The sequence below is a fragment of the Crocuta crocuta genome, unplaced genomic scaffold, assembly GCF_008692635.1.
Source record: "Crocuta crocuta isolate KB4526 unplaced genomic scaffold, BGI_CrCroc_1.0 scaffold126, whole genome shotgun sequence".
Taxonomy (NCBI): domain Eukaryota; kingdom Metazoa; phylum Chordata; class Mammalia; order Carnivora; family Hyaenidae; genus Crocuta; species Crocuta crocuta.
Window position 1 is genome coordinate 7980347 of NW_027531000.1, and position 9865 is coordinate 7990211.

Consider the following 9865-nt stretch of genomic DNA (forward strand, 5'->3'; position numbering starts at 1 on the left):
TTTTCTTCTCACGGGTCCTGTCCCCATGTTTCAGTAAAATCACTTTTTGCACCAAAGACGACTTCAAGAATTCTTTCTTGGCCATCGGCTTCAGACTCCATGAACCTCACTCTCACCCCCCAAAAAAACCTCATCAAGATCATGACCTGAACCGAAATCAAGAGTCGGACACTTGACTTCAGCTCAGCTCATGATCTCAAGGGCTTGGGAGTTCAGTTCCAGTCGTGCATTGGCCTCTGTGCCTAGAGTTCAGAGCCTGGAGCCTGCCTTGGATTCTGTGTCTCTCTCTGTCTCTGTCTCTCTCTCTCTGCCCCTCCCCTGCTCATGTGTGCTCTATCTCAAAAATAAATAAATAAACATTAAATAAAAGGGGGTGCCTGGTAGTTCAGTGAGTTAAGTGTCAGACTTCAGCTCAGGTCATGATCTCAGGGTTCGTGAGTTTGAGCCCAGTGTCAGGCTCTGTATTGACAGCTCAGAGCCTAGACCCTGTTTCAAATTATATGAATCTGTCTCTCTCTGCCTCTCCCTTGCTCAGTCTCTGTCTCTCAAAAATAAAGAAACATAAAAAAAAAAAAAAGGAGTTCGACACTTAACTGAATGAGTCACTCAGGCATCCCAGAAGGTCTGATGCCATTTCTCTTAAAGCACTGGTCCAGAACTGGTCTAGCCTTACTTTTGTCATATTCCATTGGTTAAAGCAGCTACTGGAAAGTTCAGGTAAGAGAGGAAGGGAAACAGACCCCATCTTTTGATGAGGGTGTGTTAAAATTTTGCAGCCATCTTTAATCTGTCCACAGTCACAACTGAGGAAACTAAGGCCAAGTAGGTGCTGATAGATATACTATGTCCTTTCTTATCTCCTTATTTTTTTCTCTGTTTAGAAGCCATTGTTATTGAGAAAGTGGAGAAATCTGAGATTGATAGGGTGCAGCTGAAGAGCCTGAAATTAAGTCCTCCATTAAGAGCAACCTCGGGCTGCACATAGCCCTAATTCCAGAAAAAGCTTCAGCTGAAGCCACCCTCAGGTCTACCCTCGGATCAGCCAATCAAAAGAAATGTGTAACATTCCTGTGGTTTGAGTCAGGGCTGGATACTGCAGGTAGTTACTCTGTACAAACTAGCCAATCACTCACTGCTTGCCTCAACCCCACCTAGGCCCTTTGAGCTCACCTTATACTTGGTCACTTTCGAAGGATTCTCAAAGGTCATGTTTGGGTCCTACCAAAAGTAACGGATGCCTCACAGATACTGAATGGTCAAAACTATAATCACGGGTGCTGTACAATTATGATTGGTGCTTATGTGATGATGAAATATGTACAATGTGTGCACCATAACACCCCCGTCCCTTACCCCATAAAAACCCTGCTTGCCATTGTTCGAGGCTTCTCCTTGCTGCCACTGTGCTGGTAGACGGGTGAGCCCCTGCTTGAGCTTGTAATAAAGACCCTTATGTACTTGCATCGGTCACGGCTCCTTAGGGGTCTCAGGGGACTCACGATTTGGGCACAACACAGCAGGCCAGAGATGAGCAAGGAGACAATTTTGTATTATTTTGTTTGAATTTAGCTGGCAAAGTTTCATTATCAACTAGAACAAGTACAGAGGTGTCACTGGCCTTGCCATAAATTATATTCAGAAGTAGAGAAACAGTTAACATCATAAGGTATATTTAAAAGGGTGATGAGCCCTGTTACAAAGGCTACATCAGAAAGATAAGAGGTAATGGGTTGGTGAGAATGTGGAAAAAAGGAAACCCCTGTCCACTGCTGGTGGGATTGTAAATTGGTCCAGCCGGTATGGGTGTACAGGGTTCTCAAAAAATTAAAAATAGAAATACCGGATGACCCAGCAATTCCACTTCTTGGAATATATAGGCAAAACACTAAAAAAAAACAACAACAAAAAACCAAAAACCCATGTGGAAATTGATGAGGGAGCTTGGAGCAAGCAGAGGACAAAATACAGGTTAATAGGATCTCCTCCCCGCTCCCCTCCGTCGGTGGGATATGTGTGATATTCCTCAGACAGTCCTGGCTACCCAAGAACAAAGGAAAGGGGTTTAAGTGCTTGCCGTGAGGAGGTGAGAAACAAAGGCAAATAAAGAATTCAATTCCCTCACTGCCTGCAGCCCACTGACAAGTCCTTGAAACAGGGCAGAGTGACCTCCTTCTAGGAGCTCAGCTGCCTTGACGATGACACTTTGTTAGGGGCAAAGGGGAATCTTAACATTATCCCAACCCCCAGCAGCCTCTAAGTCTACTTTAACATATAAAAGTTCCTTTGGAAACTTCTTTTATCTCAACTCCCCCAAGGTATAGGCTGGCAATCTTACTGCAAGCTTACAGCCCCGATATACATCTGAAGGGTCTCATGATGGAGGTGTTAGGAAACAGTAATAAATGGCATTTCCTTAGCAACAGCCAGCCCCTCAAGGTCCTGGAAACCTTACCTCCAAAATACCTCAGAAACTTACTCTATCCCTGACCCCTTCCCAACCTGAGGGTATATAATATGTTCCCGTCATGACCCCAGAGTCACTCTGCCTGCCCACAGGTCCTGTCCCCATGGTCTAATAAAATCACCTTTTTGCGCCAAAGACACCTTCAAGAATTCTTTCTTGGCCATGGGCTCCGGACCCCTCCCCCACACCATCACACCAAAATGTCATCAGAAATGCCAAGTGTGCCCCCATGTTCACAGCATTGTTTACAATAGCCAAGACATGGAGGCAACCTAAGTGTCCACCAACAGATAACTGGATAAACAGAAGGAGTGTAAACAGAAGGAGTTAGAAGTCCCCAGAAAAAGAAAGCTGAGACAAATACAGCTTTTAGTGTGGTAGGAACCCCTCCCTAAGGAGAAAGAAAAAAAATGAAGAAGAGAGGAGAGAAGACTTCAAGGTCACCTAGATAGGAGTCCAGCTGCCGACGTCCCCCATGTTCTTGTAAACTGAGACAACTTAATCAGACTGCATGTTTATGTGTGTTACCATATATGGGAGACAAAGAAATAAAAAAATGTATAAAAAACCTATGCCATATGATGTGGGCCGCTCAGTTCTTTTGGGTGCGAACCCAACTGAGCGGTGCCGGCATGAATAAAATTGCTTCCTGGAAAGAAAAGCCTCGGTGTCACGACTCTCTGAGCGAGAATCCTGCAACATTAGGTCACAAGAGAAGTCATTTTAGGCATCCAGCTATTTCCCGTGAGAATAAGTCTTGAAGAACTTCCTAGGAGGTGTCAAAATTACAAAGAAATGCAAAAACCTCAGTAGTTAAGGATTTTAAGGGACCAAAGGGCATGCAAAAACTAACAATTTCTACCTGGCCAGGGAATAGGTTAACCAAATCAGAAACAATACATCAGGAGTAAAAACTCCCAGTGCAGTTTCAAAAGTACACAAGGCCTTGCATTTCTTACTGGAGATCAAGAGCTCAGACAACCCATCTAGTTTATACTGGCTCTCAGAGGAAGCCCATAGCCTCCTCCCCTTGTCTTGATTATAATGTTAAATCTCTCTGTGGCCTCTGCTTTATTGTAATGTTAAATGTCTGCCCTAGAAGGAACGCAAGCTTCATTAACATAACATAGGATGCACTTGGAGGCCTGTTTTCAAAGCAGGCTTGTGCAAAGTATAGCTAGGTATCCTGGAGATGGTGAAGCTCCCCTTTCTGAATACTCATCCTAAACCCTAAATAAAAAGAACCCACTCACCTCTGCTAGGGAAGTCACAACAGTGGAAGTGATTTCCTCATGACCTCTTTATTTGCTGCAAAATAAGGTTTCCTCTGTGTGACATCTCTATCTGGTGAAGTCCCTGTCTATAACTCACCAGAAAGCAAACTCACTTCACTTCGGTTACATATATACAAAGGAGTATTATTCAGTCATAAAAAAACAAGGAAATTTTGTCATTTGGTTCAAGATGAATAGAATTTAAGGGCATTACGCTAAATGAAAAAAAGTCGAGAAGAGAAAGACAAATACTGTATGATCTCATTTATCTGTAGTGTCTTAAAAAACCAACCAAACAACCAAGCAACACAGGAAAAAGTAATCAGACTGTGGTTACCAGAGGCAGGGGATGTGAGAGGAAATGGAAGGTGATCAAAATGTACAAATGTCCAGCTGCAAGTTAAGTAAATACTAGGGATGTAACGCACACTACGTGCCTGGAGTGTGCCCTGCTGTTGAGGGTAAAGGCAAGTTAAGAGAGTAAATCCTGAATTCTTATCACAAAGGAAAATTATATATATATATATACATATATATAGTTTTATATCTATGTGAGACGATGTTAACTAAATTTATTGTGGTCATCATTTCACGATATGTATGTCAAATTATTATGCATGCACCTTATATTTACAAAGTGCTGTAGGTCAGTTATATTTCAATGAAACCAGAAAAAATATTAAAACGTGAAATAGTAGGGTGATAAGATAAAAATAAGATGCTTTATGGTTACATTCCATGAGGTTGGCTTGTTCACAATAACTTTATGCTACAGTTATAACACTCTCTCTATATACACCCAAGCAAATTAGGTTACAGAATGCATTATTTTAATTAAGGTGAATATTTTAATAAAAATAGCATGGACAAAGCTAAAAGTATCTTTGACTGCAACTCCTCATTCTAATACTGTCACCTTATCCCAAAAGTAACCATTATTACTGATTTGGTTCATTTTCTTCCAGACCTTTCTATGCTTTTATAAATGAATGTATAGCCAGGAAAATCATCACTGAAAGTTTTCACATAAAAAGAAACATGTTCAGTTTTTCCACTCATCATTTGCCTGTAATACCATCAACCTGTGTTGCCTATTTTTTACATGCAGATTTCTTTTTAACTATTGCATGCTAATATACAGTATGTTTTTATCTCATTATATTTGATCCTTTCCCTTCTGACAGACATTTAAATTGCTCTCTCTCTCTCTCCATATATATATACATACATACACATACTTCTTTCATGGAAGACAGCAATGTTCTGATTGCCCTTCTCATACCATTTGGAAGGTATTTTGGTATAAATCTTACAATTTATAAATCTGTAAGTCTCAAAGGTGGTGTTTTAACTAGATGTATCCTTTCATAGACCTTCATCATGATGTCTGATTTTACTTTACACATGGTTTTATTAAGAAATGTTTTTGTCCTTTCCTGGATATTTTTCACTCGTTTGTAGTTTAGAATATTGCATCCCAAATCTGACTGTTCATTTTAATCAGCTTGTTACACAAAAATCTGTGGACTCCTTGCCTCATTCTGAGAGGCTGATTCAGGATGGCTGTGGAGGAGCCCAATTCTGATGCTGAGGTTTGAAAAACACTAATAAAGAGAGATGACCTCGAGGTAAACCCCTTCTGATATTAAACTTTTTTTCAAAAAAATTTTCAGGATAAGGCATTTCCATCTATACTCTGGGCACTACCCAAGGCAGCAGTATCTAGATGACTACCTCTGATATCTGGTAGAGAAAGTTGTAGAATGTGCAGGTATTTGTAATCATCCTATTACAGAACCTGGTCTGGATCACCCAGCAGAGGAACCAAGCGGCACTTGGAGATCTTGGAAGGCTGTTGGTTTATTTTATACCAGTAGGCTCAGAGGAGATCATTCTCTGAGCCCTGAGAGTAAGCAGAGGGAACTACTTACAGTCTGTTACTTCCGCTTTCCGCTTTAGTAGTAATTTGGTGCATGTAGCAAGCTGGGTAGAGACAAGCACCTAGAAGAGGAGTCTTTGGTCAGGGACAGGAATTTCCCTACCAATCCTGTAGGCCATCTTACAGCAGATTTTTCCCTATCAATTCTGTGGTACAAGATCATCTACACATCACAACCAGCTGTGCACAGGGGTCCCTGGGCCCAGGAAACATGCGACTTTCAAGAAACAACCAAGAAAAGAATCCGTAGAAGATCCTGCTACAAAGGGCTTCAAAAACTTTGTATTTCATGTTTTGTGGCTGAAAAGCTTTTTTTTTTTAATCTTTTAGACTAATCTTTTAGAAAGTGATATATCCAGATCAGTATGTTTAATTAGGGAACTTTTCTTCTTAAAATCACAATGTCAAGATCAAACAAACAGTTTTTGTATTAGAGACTAACTCAGATTCACAAAAGCCTCTCACAAATATAAATGAGCCTGAAGGTATGCCAACATGGCATGCGTGTTTGACTCATAAAAATGTGAGGGTACCTAAGTCAAGTTTACCCTTTACCTGTACGGAAAAACTTTAAAACACTGAAAACACTGACATCTGAATATGTTAGCGAGCAGAGAGAAAACTTTTTTCGATGCAGTGGTTTTTTCCTTTTAAAATACCACTTACTCTCAAGAAAGAATAACTGAAATCAAATGCTTTTAGACTCATGATCCTAAAATTATTTACTTATGATCATTTGGGGAAATTGTTCTGGTCAGTAAAAGAAAGAGGGTGTTTTTACTTTTTGAGATCTCTTCTGAACCACAACAAGCAAACAAACTGTGGGCATTTCCTTTCAATAGGGCATTTGCTGGGTCAGTTTTCACCTGGGGGGTTGTAAGCAAATATACAAAGGGGATCAAGGAAAGTAATACAAACTATGAAATAAAAGGCACAAAACATTTCAACTGTTAAGAAATTAGCACTAACGGGCGCCTGAGCTAAGGTTGGACTTTGGCCCAGTTCATGATCTCTCTCCCGGTTAGTGAGTCCCAGCCCCACTTGGGCTCTCTGCTCCCAGGGCAAAGTCTACTTCAGATCTTTGTCTTCCTTTCTCTGCCCTTCCCCTGCCTGTGCTCTTGATCTCTCTCAAAAATAAATAAACATTAAAAAAAAAAGAAATTAGCACCAATCTCCTCAATCTTTCATTATTCTCAATGGGAGAAAGGTAGAAATCTGTAAGTAAGCAGTATCAAGGACTTCTGCAGGTAAAGCGATAACCACATTTTAGTTATTTCACTTAATTATCACACAATAGAAGCAGGCACTTCTCACCCCCATTTGCAGGAATTTTAAAGGAATTTAGACGGATCAGGTAATGTGCTCAAAACCACTAACCAAGGGAGTGGCAGACTCAGGACTTGGGGGCCATCTGATCCCAAGCACATAATCATTTCCCAAATGTCCTGTCGTCTTTGCTAAAATACAGCTTAGACGTACTCCCCAAGACGGGACCAAGACTCCGCTCACAACTCTGCATAATTCCCTTCCCAGCAGTGTGTCGCTCAGCGTGGAAATTTCCCGCAGGCAAGCTACCGTCTGCAACGGGTTCCTGCCAGCCGCGTGGGGGCGCTCCCACTTCCGCCTTCTCTGCCGACCACCTGGCGCACATCTACCCTCACCACCACCTGTAGCCCGTTGGCTGCCTTTCCACAGTTTGGTAGCTGTAAACACGATTGTCCTCCACAGGACTTAACAGGTCTGTGAGTAGAAGTATGGATGGGCATATGTGCTTTTCAAGAAAATTCACTTTGGGGGCGGCTGGGTGGCTCAGTCGGTTGGGCGGGCGACTTCGGCTCAGGTCATGATCTCATGGTTCGTGGGTTCGAGCCCCACGTCGGGCTCTGTGCTGACAGGCAGCTCAGAGCCTGGAGCCTGCTTCAGATTCTGTGTCTCCCTCTCTCTCTGACCCTCCCCTGCTCACGCGGTCTCTCTCTTTCTCTCTCTCTCAGAAATAAATAAAACATTAAAAAAATAATAAAAATAATTTTTTAAAAAATGAAAATTCACTTTGAAGATACTGAACGACCTTTGGAGTGAAAAGTGAATATCTGTGAAAATAAGTGAAATGTTTTCCATCGTTATGTTGGAAATTATACCTAGCACTGATTCTGCCTTTTGCCATTTCTTTAGATTCAAATCTTGACCTGCATCTATTCCTCTCTCTCTCTTCAAGATTATTTCATTAGTTTGAAATGACTCTCCCAAGCTATGGCATGAGACAACTAGATTAAAAAAAAAAAAAGTGCATTCCTCTTACAGAAGTGGGGAAACACGAGAATGGCTTTTTTCCCCCCTCAAAGAAACGGCCTAGTGAGCAAGGGCCTTGCATAGAGGGAAACACTTAATTTCTGAAAGGAGAAAGCTTTTCCTCCTGTGGTAGCAGTAGCCAAAGACATTTCTTTGATGCTTCAAATCCCAAAGGGACAGTGTGTCACTCATGGGAAGTGGTCCTGGCAGTTGAGGGTAACCTGCTCTAGGTAACACAAAAGTAGTAATGTTCTCAAAATGGGTGTCTTTTGGATACTCTTTGAGTGATTTCCTTTTATATATTTCTTTCTGCCAACACCCTCTAAAAATTCTTCAGCCCCTCCAGACTAACTTCCAGAACCTTCTCTGCATCCTAGGCCAGCCCTAACAGGTCAAATGACTCTGGTTTAAACTTAATTGCTTTCATTCATTAGGAACATATATGAGGTCACAAATAGGCCTTGTTTACTTAAAGGTAATAACAATAAAGCTTTTAGTCTGAGATTTGACATGTTTCTGAGTATCATCCTCTTTATATTATTAATGACATGGCATGGACTTATGACAACATTCTGAGCTTTTTGCTATTTGGGTCTATTTTGAGAGACTGCAGATTATTGCCAATAGACACTGAGCTCCTTACATGCATCCAGTATTGTGCTACACACTTTATAAATATTATCTTAGCTCTAACAATTACTAGAGCACATATTCTAAAATGTCCTTCTCAACCTCAAATTACTCTCTAGTCCCTTCTCCTGCTGTGGTATTTGCATATAAGGTCCCTGAGAAGAGGGATCTTCTATCTGTTATCCAAAGATCAGTGTCTGAAACTATGGATTCATGAACCAGCCTTTGAGGTAGATAGCACTATTATATGTATTTGACAAGTAATCTTGGAAGAATGATTCAGCATTTAAAGCATAATAATAATAATAGTAATATTAGCCTATTAAACTTTGTTATTGATTACCCATGAGCCAAACTATGATAAAGGCTTTCTGTGATTACATCATGTCATCTGCCAGGATACTCCTTCAAGTTAGGTGCTGTTTTAGAGAAACTTTGTGTCTTAGAGGGACTGATTGCTTCTCCAAGGACACATAGTTATTGAAATATGGCTAGGATTCCAACCCACATCTACGATTTGGAACAAATGTTCTTCACCACTCAGCTATACTGCTTTCTTTCTGGTTTGGTCAACTTTCCTAATACAAATGATCTACTGTTTCTAAATTACTTCAAAAAAATTTATAATACCTCTTATTCTCCTAATTATCATATCTATTATCTCCAGAGGCAGCACAGGAGGGAAAAAAAGCAAACCCAATAGGAGAGTGTAAGATGAAATGGTAAAAAAAATTCACTGATTTAATTCAATAAAAATGTACTGAACATATAAAGATGAGCCATGAACAGTGAGGGCTTTTACTGTGCCAGAGTTTATGATCCCAATGAGCATTCTGACGTGTGATCTTGACATTTAGCCCTGGAAGGGCAGTCATTCTCATCTGGATGTTTTGGAAGACCATTACAACAATCGCATTGAATGGACTTTTCACTTCCTCATGAGCCAGTCTAGATATACATTTCAGATTAGTTTTGTGTTTGTCACATTCTACTGTCTGATGCCAAAATAAATCTGCTAATTTGCCGTTCTTATTTTTGTCTCTGTTTTGTTTTTCCCTGAGTTTTCCCAGGAAACATCCAATTACACAGTTTCTAATTTTTTGTCTTCCACACAGTACTAATCATCAAGGTAGAATCATCAGGCTCTAAGATAATTTCAACAGGCAGAATAAGAATAAAGAATAGGAATGAAGGCATGCCTGGGTGGCTCAGTCAGTTAAGCGTCCCACTTCAGCTCGGCTCATGATCTCAGGGTTCTTGGGTTCGAGC